Source organism: Rhinolophus sinicus, chromosome 17 (assembly GCF_057876585.1).
Source record: "Rhinolophus sinicus isolate RSI-liver-muscle chromosome 17, RSI-T2T, whole genome shotgun sequence".
In the NCBI taxonomy this organism is placed as follows: domain Eukaryota; kingdom Metazoa; phylum Chordata; class Mammalia; order Chiroptera; family Rhinolophidae; genus Rhinolophus; species Rhinolophus sinicus.
The window spans coordinates 100,829,988-100,850,045 of NC_142517.1; the positions used below are offsets into that span (position 1 = coordinate 100,829,988).

General features: G+C 38.0%; 1 protein-coding gene and 1 pseudogene across 3 annotated transcripts in view; one reads left to right on the forward strand and one right to left on the reverse strand.

Annotated features, from left to right (window-relative positions):
- Positions 1 to 20,058, reverse strand: part of RNF13 (ring finger protein 13) — a 136,351-nt gene that overhangs the window by 115,109 nt on the left and 1,184 nt on the right. The gene's annotated exons all lie outside the window — the stretch shown is intronic.
- On the forward strand, positions 7,251 to 9,794 carry LOC141567896 (large ribosomal subunit protein uL1 pseudogene; annotated as a pseudogene).

Below are 20,058 nucleotides of genomic sequence, written 5' to 3' on the forward strand. Positions count from 1 at the left end.
ACACGGCAATTCTTGTAGAGTTCTTGCATTTCTTTTAACTCTCAAATCTCTCTTCTTCCATCTGAGTTATTTCCAGATTTCTATTTTCAACATCACTGATTCTTTCTTCCAACTTGTCAGCTCTATTTCCTAAGCTTGCTATTTCACTCTTCATCTCTTTTATTGAGTTCTTCAGCTCCAGATTTCTATTTGGTTCTTTTTTAAAATGTCAATCTCTTTGGTGTTCATTTTGTTCATTAATTTTATTTGAGTTCATTAAACTGCCTATTTCATTTTCCTTGCAACTCATTAAGGTTTTTTTCAGAACTGCCATCTTGAATTCTCTGTCATTTAAATCATGTATTTCCATTTCTTTAAGCTTATTTTCTGGACATTTTTTCATTCTCTGAGCTGCCTTACCACCTTGGTGGTTCAGTGCAACTGACAGATTATTTCTCCTCGTAGGCATTTATGGGAATGAGTACTGCAGCAGGTTTATATGAAGAGGTCTTTCTTTTGTTTTCCAGTAGGTAACGCTGGAGCATTTTTATTTCCTCTTGCGCTATTCCAGCTTCTCGCAGTGGAAGATTCCCTGGGGAGGTAGGCATCTCCTCTGTGACCAGACTGCCTTGGTCCCGTAGGAGAATTTGGTGAGTAATGAGGTTCTGAGCCCCTGAAATACCTGTGCTGCCCCTACAGCCAGACACAGTGCTGTGCTGCCTGAGCTGTCTCTCGTGCCCCTGCTGGGATCAGCTGTGAAGGGGCGAGGCGGGGTGGGCTGGGAGAGCCTGCTGGTGTGTTTATGGCTTTGTTCTGCTCTGAACAATGGTGACTACCTGACCACAGTTGCTTCGCCCCTGTATCTCATCCCTTGTTCTGGGATTAGCCACAGTGTGTGTCTGCCGCTCAGGAACTCTCTCTCCAGTTCCCAGTGCTGTAAATACTCTGCTCTTTCACCCGCCATTCACTGCTACAGTTTTTTCTGGGGCCTGCTGTTAGCTCTCCTGGGAGAATGCAGGGAGGCAAGCTCTAGGAGGGAGGCAGCCAGGCTCCGTGGCCTTGTATTCTGCCTGGCAGTGAGGGCTGTTAGACCACAGCTGTGGCACTACTGTATTCAGTCTCCGCCCCAATCGCTGAGTTCAGCCATATTATACGCTGATCACTCAAACAAGAACGCTCCAGGCCACAGAAAGTGCACGTGCAGCCTCAGTCCTCCCCTTTCCTGGGACCCACAGTGAGCTCCAGGCTGCGTCCACAGCAGCAGTCTCTGCTCTTTTCCCTTCCCTCCTCCTATTTGCCCTGATTCGCCCACCTTCAGATGTTTCGATGTGCAGATCTCTCAGACATGTTTGTATGTTGTGCAAGGAGTCTTTTGAATTATAGCTGTTCAACTTGTGGTGACTTCAAGGGGAAACCCCTCATGTAGCCATGTTTCTGACCTCAACTCTTCTATAATAACACGTAGCTTAAAACAAACACATTACACAATCATACGAAAATATCCTTTCTTTATATCTTATTCTATATGCTTTTTTCTGTTTTAAAATCTTTTTTAACGTTTTAAACATTTTTGTTAAAAACTAAGACACACACACACACACTAGCCTAGACCTACACAGGGTCAGGATCATTAATATCACTGTCTCCCACCTCCACATCCTGTCCCACTGGAAGGTCTTCAGGGGCAATAACATGCATGGAGTTGCCATCTCCTATGGTAACAATGTCTTCTTCTGGAATGCCTCCTGAAGGACCTGCCTGAAGCTTTTCTTGAGGAGGTGTCACTCTTTTTTAGAAACATATCCCTAGTGATTTGCTTGAAGCAGATAATGCACCATGAACATTACTCTCTATTTATGACAACCTTTTGGTGTTGGGGTCCATGTTTTCTTACTTTTTAAGGGACCTAAGTGGAGAGCAAGAACCATCACTGATTTTCCACTTTTGTAGTCCTTAATCACTTCTAATTTCATTTCCAGGTCAATCACTCAACGTGGCTTCTTACTCGCAACATTAGCAGTGGATTTTATATGCTTAAGGGACACTATGAGATTAAATCAAGCACAAGATAAAATGCTGCAACCAAGAGATGGGGTAAACAGGAGATGTCTGAGGCTGCTACCAGCATAACATAACATACTGTTTTATAGCAAACTTGTTTTTATAAGTAGAAAAAGTACACTCTAAAACAATAAAAATATATAGCATAATAAATACATAAACCAGTAACATAGTTATTATCAATTATTAATTATTATCAATTGGTAGTCATAATTAGCAAACATTCTGTACACAGTTTTACGTGCTATACTACTGACACCATAGTAGAGCTGTTGACACAAGCATCACCACAAACGCATAAGTAACGCGACGTACTACAACATCACTAGGCGACAGAAATTTTTCAGCTCCATTATAATCTTACGGAACTACTGTCATATATGTGGTCTGTCACTGACCAAAACATCTTTATGCAGCACATGACTATACATCACAACCAACCACAGATGACAGCTTGGGGAACTGTGATGCCATGGATTACTAGCATTCCTTGTCCACTGGCTAGGAGATCAGTCAGCACTGTGCTCGGGCCCAAAGGCATGACCTAACTAATACCCACACCTCAAACACCTAGAACCCCTAGGCACCAAATCAGTATCAGTGGGAGTTCAATCAACAGACAGAAACTACACAGTAAATTAAACAGAGAGAGTTTGACATAAATAATTATTAAATTATGATAGGATACCGTGTTTCCCTGAAAATAAGACCTAGCCAGACAATCAGCTCTAATGTGTCTTTGGAGCAAAAATTAATATAAGACCTGGTCTTATTTTATTATAATATAAGACCAGGTCTAATATAATATAATGTGATGTAATGTAATGTAATAATATAATATAAGACCGGGACTTACGTAAAACTGGATCTTACATAAGACTGGGTCTTATATTAATGTTTGTTCCAAAAGACACACTAGAGCTGATTGTCCGGCTAGGTCTTATTTTCAGGGAAACATGGTAGTAACTATAAAGACATAACAGGATAGTGAGGGGCAGGAAAGAGGGATCCCAAAGGGGCATGAGGAAACTCTGGGAGTGATGGTTATGTCCATTAACTTCATTATGGTGATGGTTTCACAGTTATAATTCAAATATCTAAATATCTCAAAGCTTTTCAAACATACACTTTAAATATGTACTTTATTATATGTCAATTATAAGTCAATAAAGCTGTTTTTAATTTTTTAAAGAAAAATAATAAACTATGATAAAAATAAAAAAAGTAAGGTAAGGGAAAATACCCAAAAGGGATGAACCTGGAAAAAGGGTCCCCTGGAAGGCTGGGGTTTCTCATTAGCGGAGGTATGGGTGCAGCACACTAGATAACAGAGAATCTCACTGGGTTGTCCAAAACCAGAGCTGGTGCAATTTTACCAGGCAAGTAGGAAACAATCCTCTGGAGTACAGGCAAGGCGGGGCTGGTGGGCAGTCAGGACACTGCTGCAGGTACAATGCCTGCAATTCACAGTATCCATGTCAAGAGAACTGCAGGGAACTATTTCCCGGGGTGTAGGCAAGCCAAGGCGGGCAGGCAGGCACGCAGACGTAATCCAGACACTGCAGGCATGAGGCTAAGGTGGGCAGCGTCCACTTCAGAAGGCCTATGGCAAGGTGGTCACCAGTCTGCACTGGGGCCACAAGATCACTGAAGCCCCGTGTTTTCTAGGTCCATGGCTGAGGCAGAGCACCACCAGATATCCCCTCCCACATGTACTGCTGACAGACCACGCAGCAGAAGCAAGGAAAAGGAAAACAGCTCATGGAAACTAAGAAGGAAAAAACTTCTTCTTGTAAGTTCCCTCTAGAATTTTCCCCCTCCAATACCTGACAAAGCTTAACATGCCTCTTGGTAAAGGAAAAATCCTTAAGAGTCCAGTACATTATGCATAACAGGTATTGAAGGGTGACCTTGGAGCAGAAAGAAAATAGATAACTGACAGTTATTTTTTTAACAGTATTTAAATAAGGCAGTGCTTTTCTCACTTAACAGGGAAAAGAGGTAAGTGAATATATGGCGATTACTGTGTTATCAAGATCCAATATCTGAAAAAGGCGCCCATTGTCTCTTTGAAGTATCATTTATTTTTAAATCACACTAATTTCTTATTCTAGTCTTGGCTATTATCCACGTGTGTTTTAAAATAAAAATGTTTTAAATTGTACAATAATTGATTGTTGTGTATATTAGCTTCTAGAGGCTGCCCACGTTCTTTGACTTGTGACCCTTTTCTCCATCTTCAAAGCCAGCGATGGCGGGTAGATTCTTTTTCACATCACATTATTCCAAACTCCTCTTCTGCCTCTTCCTTCTACTTTTAAGGACACTTGTGGTTACAGTGGGCCTACCAGATAATCCAGAATAATCTTCTCACCCAAAAGTCCTTAACTACTTGCAAAGTTCCTTTTGCCATATAAGGTAACATATTCACAGCTTCCAGGTATTAGGATATGGACATCTTTTCGGGGAAAGGGGGATCATTATTCTGTCTACTACAGTAAGTATCCCATTTCTCATCAAAATTTCAATTCATTCATTTATATAGTATGGATTGCTGTTTTATTCAATGTTTTATAATATAGTAGTTATTATTTGGATGCCCAATTGTTCCCAGTTTGGCCAGACGAGGCCCATTCAAAAGGCCCCCGTGTGTTTTTGACATGTTCCCATCATTCTGGAACACTTATTGTTTTCCGGCACAAGATTTTCCAGTCCCATCCTGTACTTTTTCCTGACCCAGCCCTGAAATGAGCCATTTCTCCAAGGAAAATATCCCTGTTTGTAGGAATCTTACACTCAAGTATTTAGTGAATATAGAGCATCAGGTCAACTTACTACCAAATGATTAAGGTGGGCGTGGGGGGAAGGTCTCTATACTGATCTTACAACTTTTCTGGTACTTTGTGATTCCAGCAAAATAAAAAATATTTTATTTTAATAATAGAATGTCTTCCAAAATTCAAAATAAATTAGTTGAGGCTTGTCTAAATGTTACTAGTGGAGATAACTGAAAATTTACCAGCTATAAAAATCACTGTGATTTCTCTCAGAACCTGGCAAACTGAATTTAGCTTTTAAAGTATAATGGCAAAGACTATAATGAGAAATGTAATATAAGAGATCAAAGGTCTAATCCTGGCTCCATCATTTACTGACTTAAGTTAATGCCACTGTAATTAGCCTCTAATCTTCATACATTATTCATTATGTTGGTATCTAAAAATGTTTATGGCTTTTCTTCTAATACTAAAAATAATGCTCATTGGAAGGTACAGATGAAATATTGGTTACCCATAATGTTAACATTTACAGGTAACATGAGTATTTGTCCTCGTGTGTTATAGTTTGTTTTCACAGGTTCTAATATAATCTTGCTCTCCCAGCCACACTTTCAGCTCTCCTTCCGCACTGCCGCCCAGCTGACCTATAATGGGCCCCCCTCACCTAACATACAAGGCACAAAGGCAACAGCCTCGTAATATACTTCTTAACCAGCCGTCAGAATTTCTTGAAGTCTAATCTCATCTTCTACATCACTCATCTCACTCACAGTGCTTCTCATTCTCTGATCCAACCATGAGTGAGTCTTCTTCCCATGCATATTTTATATCATTTGTACCACACTGTATTATGATTTGCATGCTTTTACTTAAAGTTGTATCATTTTCCCTTGTTATTAAAACTCTTCATAAGCATTATGTTAACAGCTGCTTAACGTCACATTATACGGCTAACTCATGTCTTTGCCTATTCCCCTACTGTTCAATCTTAAATTGAACCCAACTACAAATTCTGTAATAAATAACAAATAATTCTATGATAAATATAAATCTCTTTCCACATCTCTCATTATTTTCTCAGGATTGATTCCTAGATGTGGAATCACAATGCCAAAGAAAGATTTTTAAACTTTATACACATTGCCAAAATGCTGTCTAGAAAAAGTGTCCCTCTTTGTATTTCCATATAAATGTGCATTTCATTGCACTGATTACCCTTTTCTCATCATTGTTGGTGTTAGATGAAGTTACAAATGATAAAAACAGCTAATGTTTCTTGAATGCTTACTACACTCTGGCAAAGTACTGAACATGCATTACTGCCTTTAATCCTCACAACACTATTAACAGAGGTAGGTTCTACTATTTTTCCACAAAGATAGGAAACTGAGAGTTACATTAATAACATATAATAGTGCCTATATCAAGTTCTTATATCAAGCACTTTATAAATATCCGCTCTTATTTTTTAAGTAACTTGCCCAATGACACCTCTTAAATAGTGGATCCAGGATTCAAATACCGCTCTGTGTCATGAAATGCCAGCCTTTCTAGGGTATCCAGTTATTGTAAAAATTTGCATTTCTTTAATTACTGGTTGAAATTGTTCACATGTCTATTCATAATGAAATTTTAAGGCTAAATTTAAAAACTTCTTTCAAGGAAAACTAAGCAAAGTAAACTAAAGTATATTAATGATAATTTATATATTCAAATCATCTTCCATTCCAATCTTATTTTTATCATTCATGAATCTCTAAACCAGATTTGGGGATAAATACGTTTTATCTCTAAGGCTTTCACTGTAACATCAGAATTAAGTCAATAATAATAATAACTTTTAAAATGAATTATTATATTCATACTTTTCTCTAAGCTTAAAGAAAATAAAATGTTCTACCTTCTATTTTAATAGCCAAGTACATGTAATATGTTACCTGAAATACAATAGCATAAGTATAATTAAGTAATCATTTAACACCATGCTAAAAGGACACCCCATATTATTCACATCCAGAATAATCACACATCATCAAGATCAAGATTCTTTAGTGTTGCACTTTCTTATTTACCTAAATAAATGACTGTTAAAAGCAATTAATGCTATACACAAAAACCAGTTGTTTCTATACATCAGCAATGAACAATCCAAAAATGAAATTTAAAAAACAATTATAGTTATGTTTAGGTATCCAAAACACAATACCCATGAATAAAGTGAATCACGGATGTCCAAGACGGTGGCAGCAGGAGGCTGTTGAGCTCGCCGCCACCGTGAGCACACTGAAATACGCACGTCGAGAGAGCAATTACTCCTCTGGGACAACTGAAGTACAAATGAACTGCTTCTCGACAACGGAGAGAAGATAACAGAGAAGGCTGGGAAACTGGGGCATTCTCAGTGAGCTGCGGGAACTCTCCAGACTGAGGATGCCAGTGAACACCACTGTGTACATCCCGCTCCACCTCCACAGGGCGAGGGGCACCTCTGTGAGGGTGCTCTGCCGACCTGCAAGGTCACCACAGGGCAATCCCCGCCACTGCAAACAAAAGGAGCAAGAAGAAGCAACAGGGCGTCACCACACCCGGGCCTCCGTGCCCGCAGGCACTCCAGCCGAGCAAGCCAGTGCCCCAGGGACATACGCCACTGCCCAGCTTCACCCAACCTGTCAGAACTACCCAGCACATACAACACAACCTACACAGGTCACTTCTACACAAGATCGCTCTCTATAAAACAAACAAGAGAGACGGTATAAAAGCGACGGGAGGGGAGGGCGGGAGCTCTCCGAGAACAGCAGGGATTGTTGGGAATACAGGTGCCAGTGAGAGCCATGACCTACATCCCCCTCCACCCCCACAGAGCAGGCGGGAACTTTACCCAGGTGCTCTGGCCCACCTGCAAGGGCCCGGCAGAGCAGTCCTGGAGACATTGCCCAGCCAGTTATGGCCCTAGACAAAGGGAGCAACAGGATGAACAGAGCTCTATCCCTGCACCTGGCCTCCCGCCTGGGCCACTCCAACCCCAGGCAGCAGAGGCACTTCAGCTCCAACTCCCTGCCAAAGGCACCCAGCACACACAGCCCACATCAAGGCCACTTCTACACAAGGCCATTGTTTTCAAGACTGGGAGAGAGAGCTATTTTGTCTAACTCATATAAGTAAACCTGGAAAGTAAAAAAAAAAAAAATGAAAACATAGAATATCTTTCAAATGAAGGAACAAGAAAAATCCCCAGGAAAAACCCTAAGGAAGCAGAAATATAAAGAATTCAAAGAAATAGTCATAAGAATGCTCACCAAACTTGAGAGTGGAATAGAGAAACTTAGGGACAATTTCAACAGTTAGAAAGTATAATAAAGAACCAAGCAGAGCTGAATACAATAACGGCAATAAAAAATACATTAGCTCATCAGATTAGCTAATACAGAAGGAGACTAGTCTGGAAGACAGATTTTCGCAGACTAGTAAAAATCAACCAATCGAAACAGCAAAAAAGAATTTCAAAAACATGAGGATAGATTAAGGGATTTCTGGGATAACATCAAGCATATAAATATTCACATTATAGAGATCCCTGAAGGAGAAGAAAGAGTGAAAGGAACAGAAACTTTATTTAAAGAAATACTGACTGAAAACATTATTAACCTGGGACAGAAAACAGACATCCAGGTCCATGAAGCATCCAAACAAGACGAACCCAACAAGAACCACACCATTTGTAATTCAAATGGCAAAAGTTAAAGTACAATATTGATTCTTTTCTGGTTTTTGCAGCACAAGGCCCCACGAGCAGCAAAGTCTCCCGTGATACCTTCTACAAGGTGGTGCGGGAAGTCCTGCATGAAAACCAGTGCAAAGCGCCAGTTTTTGGAGACAATGGAGCTGCAGATCAGCTTGAAGAACTATGAAGAACAGATGCTTCTCGGGCACCATCAGGCTTAAATTCACCCTCCACTCCCAGTTCTCTGTCTATGTTCTGGGGACCAGCAGCACTGTGATGAGGCTAAGGCGGTAGATATTCCCCACATGGACATTGAGGCCCTGAAAAAACTCAACAAGAATGAGAAGTCGGTCAAGAAGCTGGCCAAGAAGTGTGATGCATTTTTGGCTTCAGAGTCTCCAATCAAGGCCGGCAAGTTCCCTTCCTTGCTGACCCACAATGAGAACATGGTGGCCAAAGTCGATGAAGTGAAATCCGTAGTCAAGTCCCAGAAGAAGGCCCCATGTCTGGCAGTGGCAGCTGCCATATGAAGATGATAAATGAAGAGCTTATGTACAACATCTACTTAGCTCTCAATTTCCTGTGTCATTGCTCAAAAAGAACTGGCAGAACGTCCAGGCTTTCTACAACCAGAGCACGAGGGGCAAGCCCCAATGCTTGTACTAACACACAGCTTAATAAACCATGCTGCTACCATTAAAACAACAAACAATCTTGAAAGAAGAGGAAAACAAACAATTCTATACAAAAGATGCCCCATAAGGCTATAAGCTGATTTTTCAGCCACAACTTTACAGGCCAGAAGGGAGTGGCAGGACATCTGTAAAGTGCTGAAGGAAAGAAACTTAGAATAATTTACTCAGCAAGGCTATTATTCAAAATTGAAGGATAAAGAGTTTCCCAAACTAGCAAAAACTATTATCATTAAACCAGCTTTATAAGAAATGTTAAAGGATCTTCTTTAAGCAGAAAAGTAAAGGCCATAACCAGAAATAAGAAAATATGAAAAAGAAAAATAAATACAATGAACCAGACATTTTAAAAGATATAACAGGGGCCGGCCCGGTGGCTCAGGCGGTTAGAGCTCCATGCTTCTAACTCCGAAGGCTGCCGGTTCAATTCCCACATAGGCCAGTGGGCTCTCAACCACAAGGTTGCCAGTTCAATTTCCTCGACTCCCGCAAGGGATGGTGGGCAGCACCCCCGCAACTAAGATTGAACACGGCACCTCAAGCTGAGCTGCCGCTGAGCTCCAGGATGGCTCAGTTGGTTAAAGTGCGTCCTCTCAACCACAAGGTTGCTGGTTCGAGTGGTAGGCTGTGCCCCCTGCAACTAGAAATGGGAACTGGACCTGGAGCTGAGCTGCGTCCTCCACAACTAAGACTGAAAGGACAACAACGTGAAGCTGAACGGCACCCTCCACAACTAAGATTGAAAGGACAACAACTTGACTTGGGAAAAAGACCTAGAAGTACACACTGTTCCCCAATAAAGTCCTGTTCCCTGCCCCCAATAAAATCTTTAAAAAAAAAAAAGATATAACAAAAGTTAAAAGGAAAAAGTACCAAACTCAACTCAAAGTATAATAAGTAATTAGGAGATACAGAAGACTAAAAGAGGTAAAATAAGGCATCAAAAATATAAAATGTGGAGGGGGGAGTAAAAATGTAGTCCTTTTAGAATATATTCTAACTTAAATACCTATCGGCTTAAAATAGCCTGCTGTAATTACAGAATGATATACATAAACCACATGGTAACCACAACCCAAAAACCTACAAGAGATGTACAAAGAATAAAGAGAAAGGAACCCAAACAAAACACTAAAGAAAACCAGCAAACCACAAGGGAAGAGAACAAGAGAAAAAGAAAAGAACGGAGGAGAACTATAAAAACAACCTAAAAGAAATTAATAAAATGGCACCAAATACACACTTACCAATAATTACTTTAAATGTAAATGGATTAAATGCTCCAATAAAAAGACATAGGGTGACTGACTGGATTAAAAAAATGGTCCATCTATATGCCACTTACAAGAAACCCACTTCAAATCGAAAACACATATGTGCCGAAAGTGAAGGGATGGGAAAAGATATTCCATGCAAACAGAAACAAAAAGAAAGCTAGGGCAGCAATACTCACACAAATAAAACATTTTAAAAAATGTAAAAAAAAAAAAAAAAAAAGAAAGAAAAAGGCCATTACATAACTAGAAAAGGGTCAATCCAAGAAGAGGATATAACAATCATAAATATCAATGCACCCAACATAGGAGCACGTAAATATGTAAAGCAAATATTAATCAGCATAAAAGAAGAAATCCATAATAATACAATAATAGAATAGGTTTGTTTTTTTAATTAAAGTTCATTGGGGTGACAATTGTTAGTAAAGTTACATAGATTTCAGGTGTACAATTCAGTAGTACATCATCTATATATCACATTGTGTGTTCACCACCCAGGGTCAGTTCTCTTTCCATCACCATACATTTGATAGAATAGGTTTTAATATCCCACTCACACCAGTGGACAGATCATCCAGACAGAAAATTAATAAGGAAATAATGGCCATAAATGGCACATTAGATGAGATTTACTTAATAAATATTTATAGAATATTTCATCCAAAAACTGCAGAATACACATTTTTTTGAAGTACACATGGAACATTCTCCAGAATAGATTACAGAACAGGCCACAAAATGAGCCTCAATAAATTCAAGAAGACTGAAACTATATCAAGAATCTTTCCTGACCACAATGGCATGAAACTAGAAATCAACTGCAGAAAGAAAACTGGGGGTGGGAGTGGGGGAAGGGGTGGGACAATGTGTGTGTGTATATGTAGACTAAACAACGTGTTACTAAATAACCAATAGATCAAAGAGGAAATCAAACAGAAAATCAAAAACTACCTTCAGACAAATAAAAATGAAAACACAATTTCAAAACGTATGGGATGCAGCAAAAGCATATAAGAGGAAAGTTTATAGCCACATGGGCCTGCCTCAAGAAACAAGAAAATTCCCAAATAAACAATCTAACTCTACTCCTAACTGATTAGAAAAATAAGGACAACAAAAAAACAACAACAACAAAAAAAACCAAAAACAAGGAAATAATTAAGATCAGAACAGAAATAAACTAGATAGAAATTTTAAAAAACAATAGAAAAGATCAATGAAACTAAGAGCTGGTTCTTAGAAAATAAACAAAATTGACAAACCTTTAGCAAACTCATCAAGAAAAAAGGAGCCCAAATAAAATCATAAATGAAATAGAAGTTACAACCAACACCACACAAATATAAAGAATCATTAATACTACAATTATATGCCAAAAAATTTGACCATCTAGAAGAAATAGATAAACTTCTAGAAGCATATAACCTTCCAAGACTGAACCAAGAAAAACTGAAAATCTAAATATACCAATTACGACCAATAAAATAAAAGCAGTAATCAAAAATTCCCAACAAACAAAAGTACAGGACCACATGGCTTCATAGGTGAATTCTACCAAACATCTAAAGAAAAATTAATACCTATCCTCCTTAAACTATTTCAAAATGAAGGAATGCTTCCAAACTCATTTTATTAAGTCATCATTACCCTAATAACAAAACTAAAGACATTACCAAAATAAATATTACAGGCCAATGTCCTTGATGAACATAGATGCAAAAATTCTCAACAAAACATTAACAAACTGGACTCAATAACACATTAAAAGAATTATACACCATGACCAAGTGAGATTTATCCCAGGATTGCAAGGATAATTCAAACATCCATAAAATCAACACGATATATCACATTAACAAAATAAAGGATAAAAACCATAGAATCATCTCAATAGATGCAGAAAAAGCATTTGACAAAGGTCAACCTTCTTTTATGATACTCTCAACAAAGTGGGTATAGAAGAAACATACCTCAGCATAATAAAAGCTATAAGAGACAAATCCACAACAGATGTAATACTCAATGCTGAAAAGCTGAAAGGTTTTCCTTCGAGATCAGGGACAAGACAAGGTTGCCCACTATCACCACTTCAGTTCAACATAGTATTGTAAGTCCTCGCCACAGCGATCAGACAAGAAAAAGAAATAAAACAGATCCAAATCAGAAAGGAAGAAGTAAAACTTTCATTATTTGTAGACATGATACTATGCATAGAAAACCCTAAAGACTCCACCAAAAACTATTATACCTAATAAATGAATTCAGTAAAGTTGCAGGACACAAAAATCAATATAAAGAAATCTCTTGTGTTTCTATACATCAATAATGGATAATCAAAAGGAGAAATTAAGAGAACAATTCCATCAAAAAGTATAAAATACCTAGGAAAAATTTAACGAAGTGGTGAAAGACCTGTACTCTGAAAACTTATACAACACTAAAAAAAGAAATTGAAGAGGATACAAATAAATGGAAAAATAAACCATCTTCTAGACTGAAAGGAGTAATATTGTTAAAATGTCTTTACTACCTAATGCACTATACAGATTCAATGCAATTCCTAATAAAATAACAACGGCATTCTTCTCAGAACTAGAACAACTTACCCTAAAATTTACATGGAACCACAAAAGACCCCAAATAGTTAAAGAAACCTTGAGAAAGAACAAAGTGGGAGGTATCACACTCCCAGATTTAAAATTTTACTACAAAGCTACAATAATCAAAACAGTATCATAATGGCATAAAAACAGATATATAGAACAATGGAATAGAGAAGCCAAAAATAAATCCTCACTTATGTGGTCAATTAACCTATAACAAAGAAAAAAAGGATATACAATGGGATAAAGACAGTCTCTTCAATAAGTGATGTTGGCAAAACTAAACAGACACAAGCAAAAAAATGAAATTGGACCAGGTTCTTACACCATATAAAAAAATAAACTAAAATGGATTAAAGGCTTAAATGTAAGACCTGAAAACATAAGAGTCCTACAAGAACATATTAGCAGTAAATTGTCTGACATCAGTCTTAGCAATATCTTTTTGGATATGTCTCCTTGGGCAAGGGGCAAGAAAAGAAAAAAATAAACAAATGGGACTACATCAAATTAAGAAGTTTTGCACAGCAAAAGAAACCATCAACAAAACAAACCTACAAAACGGAGAAGATATTCACCAATGACATCAGATAAGGGGTTAGAAGAAAACATAGCGGTAAATCTTCATGACTTTGGATTCAACAATGGATTCTTAGACATGTGACACCACAAGCATGAGCAACAAAAATAAACTGGGCTTCATCAAAATTTAAAACTTTTATGCATCAAAAGGCATTATTGAGAAAATGAAAAGACAACCCACACAATGGGAGAAAATATTTGCAAATCATATATCTGATATGGGTCTAGAATCCAGAATATATAAAAACACAACCCCAAAAGGCAAACAAGCCAATTTAAAAATGTGCAAAGAACTGGAATAGACATTTCTCCAAAGACGATATACGAGTACAAATGACCAACAAGCACACAAAAAGATGCTCAACATCATTAGTGAATGCCAAAACAAAACCACAGTGAGATACCACTTTATACCCATAAAGATGGCAATAATATTAATTTTTTTAAAAAACAGAACAGTATTGGTGACAACAATGCAGAGAAGCTGGAACCCTCGTACACTGCCAGTGGGAACGTAAAATGGTTCGATCACTGTGAAAAACAGTCTGGCGAGTCCTCAAACGGCTAAACATAGGATTACCATACGATCCAGCAATTGTACTCCTTGTATATATCCAAAAGAAATGAAAATCAGGCATGCAAATAAATCCTTGTACCTGAATCACAGCAACAATATTCACACTAACCAAAGAGTGGAAAAAACTCAAATGTCTACCAACAGACGAGAGGATAAAATGTGGTGAATACTATACAATAAAATGACAACCGTAAAAAGGAAAGTACTGATACATATAACAATATAGCTTGCAACAGATGGAAGAACCTCAAAAACAGTATGCTAAGTGAAAAAAGCAGATACAAAAGGTCACAAGTTGTTTGACTCCATTTATATGAGATTTCCAGAATAAATATGAGATGCTCAGGAAATCCGTATGAAACAAAAGCAAACTGGTGGTTGCCAGGGGCTGGAGGCAGCGGGTAATGGGGAGAACCGCTTAAATGGGTACAGGGTGTTCTTTTGGAGTGATAAAAATGTTTGGATCTAGATAATAGAGGAATATATGAGTTGAAGTAAATATAAAAATGCCTTAACATGTTACTCCCTGCATGAAATTCCTTAACAGATTAAATGACTTTCAGAATAAAGTTCAGAACTAAATTATGACTTAGCACAGCAAGTTCTTCATACACTGGCTCTGCCTATGACTCCAGCTTTACCTCTTGCCATTCCTTCTCAGTCTTTCTTCTCTAACCACGTGAACATTTTCCTCTTCCAGACTCTCATTATGTGCCTTCTCTGTGCCACCACAATATAAATACTCAGTACCTAGCACAACAATCAAAGGCTGTTATAAAATGAAAGTATGAAAGTATGAATAACTATCAAGATCCATTATTAGAGTGTAAAATACTATGGTTTATTTTTCCTAATAACAACAAAAGAGAAAACTACATATTACGCTATACTTTGCTTTATTTTTCTAAAATTACAATGCAGTCTTATTAGTAAATAACATCAAATAGATAACATTAATTTTGTAAGCATCTTTTTTAAACATCGAGTTCATTAACTAAGAGTATAAATTTATTCTGATTATTCAATGGAAGATCATGATCAGATCTATTTTATCTATATTAGTAAAGTGACACATTACTGCAACAGACATTTTGTAAAAAATCTTAAAAGCAGACTTTTTAAACTGGAAAATTCCAACTATCTCTTTTTACAAATGAGGAAGTGAATTGAAAGGTCAAGGTAATTATGCAAAGTCACCCAGCTAATTAGTGGGCATGTAGGGTAACACCCAAATTCCCTCAATGTTGATGCTGTCAGCTGCAACATAACCTTATTTCTATTTCAACCTCACAGGCAAGCCAGGCGATGCAATTCACAGCACCCTTTTCTTTTTCCCTACCTTCAATGTAGTGAGTACATGGGTCCTAATACTTGCTACATTAAACTGATTTCTTTTAGATCCGGCCTCCACCTTAACACGGCCTCCTTCTCCCCATCATAAACTTTTTATATCTGCTGAGTATTAACTACACGAAAGTCATTCCACTGGAAAGAAAAGGAAATGGGGAGACACACATGAGTAAGAATGGCATAGTCCCTTCCTTCAAAGTGTTCTACAAAATTAGGTACAATCTGGTATAGCACTCTTATTACCAGCATCTATTTAATAGTGATTTTATAAAAACATAGTATAAGAAAATCTGATTACTTGCCATTATTAAAATATCTCTTATTTCTCCCACTAGAAGACAAGCTCTATGAAGACAGGATTTTTGTCTCTAGTTCACTGATGTACTCTGAGTACCTAGAACAGTTCCTGACATAGAGGATACTTAAATATTTATTGAGTGAATTCATGCTATAGAAAAACCCATGAGAAGTAGAATCCAAGTAATATTTCCAACAATGGTGTGTCAACATATAAACCTTTCCTTGCCCTACGGCTTGTGGCCTAATGTTCAATTTTTTATTTGATTTGGCCAGTTACTCTGGCCTTGCATTACAAAGAACTAAAACATAGTTCAGAGACAGATAAATTATATGGTTTAATATTAGACCCCACCCGAATGCACCAAACCCTAGAAAATCTGCCAAAAGAGGAAACCTACAGGCCCTTCTACTACTTAGACCTGAGTTGTTTTTCAAGTGTAAATAGTCTCCAGATTTGTTTCTTTCTTTCGTACAACAGATCTGAATTGGTATTACCATCATAGGTTTACAGAATGAGGAAACTGAAGCCAGAGAATGGGTGGCACAGGAATTCATTCACAGAATCTCTATTCTCCCTCTCCCCTATACCATTTCCTCTGATCCTTTGAGGTTCTTCTCCCACAGTCTTAGCTATAAGTAGAATACAATCTCTCTATGTTCCCTCTTTGTTGTAGCCCCATAACAAGCACAAAGCCTCTCCGATTTTAAAGATTTTGCTGTCAATCAATTGCGGGGAACAAAGGAGATGACAAAATCTGGAGATGTTACAACAATTCAAAGTTCAACCATGTGTATAAATGCCTAGCACTATATAAAAATCACAGCATCTTTCCAACTTCTTAGTGAACCTCCAATCTACTGGCCCTCTTTTGAAATAAAAAATGGGAGCCTTACTAGGTTTCCAAAATTTGTCCTCCCCACTACGTTTCCTCTTGTCCTCCCAGGATACAAAATATGTCACAGGGAAAATGGTGGGTACTTCTCTACCAAGTGAGAAATGCGCATTTCTGAGCGTCTCTTCAAGTCACATCACTTCTGTGAAACTCTGACCTCCACGGAGACAACTGCTTTAGACCATTTCCTCAAAATGTAAGCATCTGTCTCTTCCCTTTTTATGGAATACACAAAGCTCCCAGTTCCCATTTCACATTTCCAAATATCTAAACAACTCCTCAGCTCCAAAACTATAATTCCTACCATAAATCCTCCTCCTAAATCCCCTTCCATCAAATGCTGTTCTTCATCATAATATCCTAAACAGCACCATTATCCACCCAAAAAATTTGTCTGAAGCCCATTCCCAATGTCAATGTCAACGTTTCTCAGATCTACACCCTTCACTACAATCCTGCCATCATCCTTCTTGCCTGAACTACTGTAATTACACTCCATGTTATTCCTACCTCCCGGCTTCCTCTCCTTCACTGGACTTCTGTTCCAGTTTAATGTCCATAAAGAGGGGTTCTTTTCAAGTAAGAATCATGTACAAAATCCTTATCTGGTATTTAAGGATCTCCATAATCTGTATCCAAATATCCTTACCAGCCTGTTCCTTAAACATACAACCTTGGCAAATGTCCTGCTTTCCTACCTCTGTACTTTTGTGGGGTAGTGTTCTTATGCAGAACTAGCTTTATTCTCCCATCCTTCTCCAACTGCTAACAATACTTCGAATGGCCACATCCTCAACGAAAGCAAAACAGCTGAGGCATATATTTATTGAACAGACAGATTCATAATCTGTCTAGTGCTTTATAAATTATCCTAATGCCCACAAAAACATAATGGCTTAATATTCTATCTCTGAGGAAGGACTTGAGGAAACTGGGGCCAAAGGAGCTTATGCAAAGTCATCCAAACCTCCAAGTAAAAAATTCAAAGTAACGCCATAGCATTCTGTCTTTTTTAATAAAACATGACACAAGACAGAGGGCTTTATAGTCAGAATGCCTAGTTGTAAATTCCAGTTACTCCCTTAACAATCTGTGTGAACTCAGCAAGTTATATAGTATTTGTGATGCTTTCTTTCGCCCCCCCAGCTATTAAAAGGGGATAATGGTACTACTATCTACCACATTGATAAAGTGAGAATTACATGAGATAATATAAAGTGCTTACAATTGTATTTGGCCCACAGTTAACCATCAATGGTAGCTATTATTACTGTTGGTGCTATTGATATGCTATGATATGTAAACTCTGATAATACCAATTATATGTTCTCATTGTTCCCTAATCAACGTTTGTGTAATGTAAAAGCTTTGCAAAAGCTTAATACTGTATTTTACATGCTAAATAAATATTTGCAGAATATACGAATTTTTTAACAATGATTAACCACCATGCTTTATTAAAAGAAATTCACTTGCCTATTAATTTTGTTTCATCTTTTGAGAAAACTAACACTGCTTACCAACTTTCTTCCCTTTTCTGTCATGTGAAACTACCATATGCAATGCCATATGGTAGTACTAATACGTCAAATGGTGCAACACTATTTTGAGTCAAACCCATTTTGCCTCCTGCTAAACGTTATTAATTCCCAGATTTTAAAATGTCCAAAATCATACTTTTTATTAAAACACCAACCGTTTTTAGGTCATACCAACATGAAGTATACCACGATAGTTGACCAACCCATTTCATTCCGTATATATCTATGGCAAGAAGTATAAAACATAAAATGGGTTCCTATCCAATTTAACTCAAAGACATAAACCTATCAGACCCTTAGTCCTGTCCTTGCTTCGCTAAAATTCGTGCCTAAAAAACTTCTGATAAATCTATGTTATTTTGGAATACAGAAGAATACCAAAGGAAGGGCGCTGGATGCTAGTAACAGTTTAGGCCCCTCCAAAATGCTTGAGAGAAATGAGTTTTAAACAAGGACAGATACGAATTGACTCCAAACCCTTCAGGTATTAAATCTCACAAACCAAGATTCTGTCCATATGATTTACTATAACACATGGAGACATCAAGCCGGCTGGCTTCAAATAAAGGCAGAGGTGAAAAATATATTAATAAAACAGTTGTCTTTCCTGACACAGAAATAAATGGGCTGCTATCCAATCATTTAAAAAAAATTTTGAAGCTTAACTATATAACAACATTTTATTTCAATTAATTCCTACAATTCTTCCCTTATTTACAGGTAATACCACCGAATTAGTAAGTGGCAGAGCTGAAGGCTGCACCCAGCCAGACTCCCAAATTTGGGATCCAGTGCTGTGCCATAATCCACAATAACATGGTGTACATTTACACCTCCCTCTTCACACACACATTGTTTTATAAAACTGAAACAAAAGCCTCATGAAATATTTACTCTTACTCCATAGGATGTACTTTTCTTTTCTTTCATTCTAATGTTAATGTCAATCCACTAAATTGATTCTGTAATACATGAATACGTTCCCATGTCCCTGCACTAGAGCACTGCACTACACTTACCTCCTGTTTCAAGTTCTTTTTTATTGCTAGCCCAATCCAGTTTTGTTACTCTAAAGTGGAGCTAATCTCCTCGATCCTTTAAAAATTGTCCTTAAATAGATTAAACGCTTCAAAGACCTTCCTTAAATCTTGAATCGATGTTTCTCTACTAGAATTCTTTGGCACACACCCATCTTGTTTATATTGTTATCAAAAACTGCAGATGTTCTCCTTGGAGAACAACAGATCATTGTTGAAAGAAACGCATTAGTTTTCACTGTTCCCGCAGCATCACTAAAAGTCGGGCAGGTTTGGGGCAACAACTGAGGACTTGAGGGGCTGCCTACGATGCTGAAACTGAGAATGAAACGATAGTTTCGGGAATTTACTATTGCCAAACCAGCACAAAACAGAGGAATTCACCAAAAGCTGGCAGAGAGCACTCAATGGCTACCACCAAAGTTGTGTGACTTCTTCTTGAATCGCTGGGCTTCCGTGTCTGCCCACTTCCTCTCCGGTCGATTTCTTTCATCAGTGCGGGTCAACTCAATAAGCGTTCTGACCGAGCTGCTGACTCGAAGAGGGAAGGGATGTGCAATCTGTCCCGGCAGAGTCACGTCCCACCTTCAAGCTGAGTTTCCAGTGAGGCGGGGGAGGGGGTAGGAGGAGGGGGTGAAGACTAGAAAGAAAGGAGGTGACAA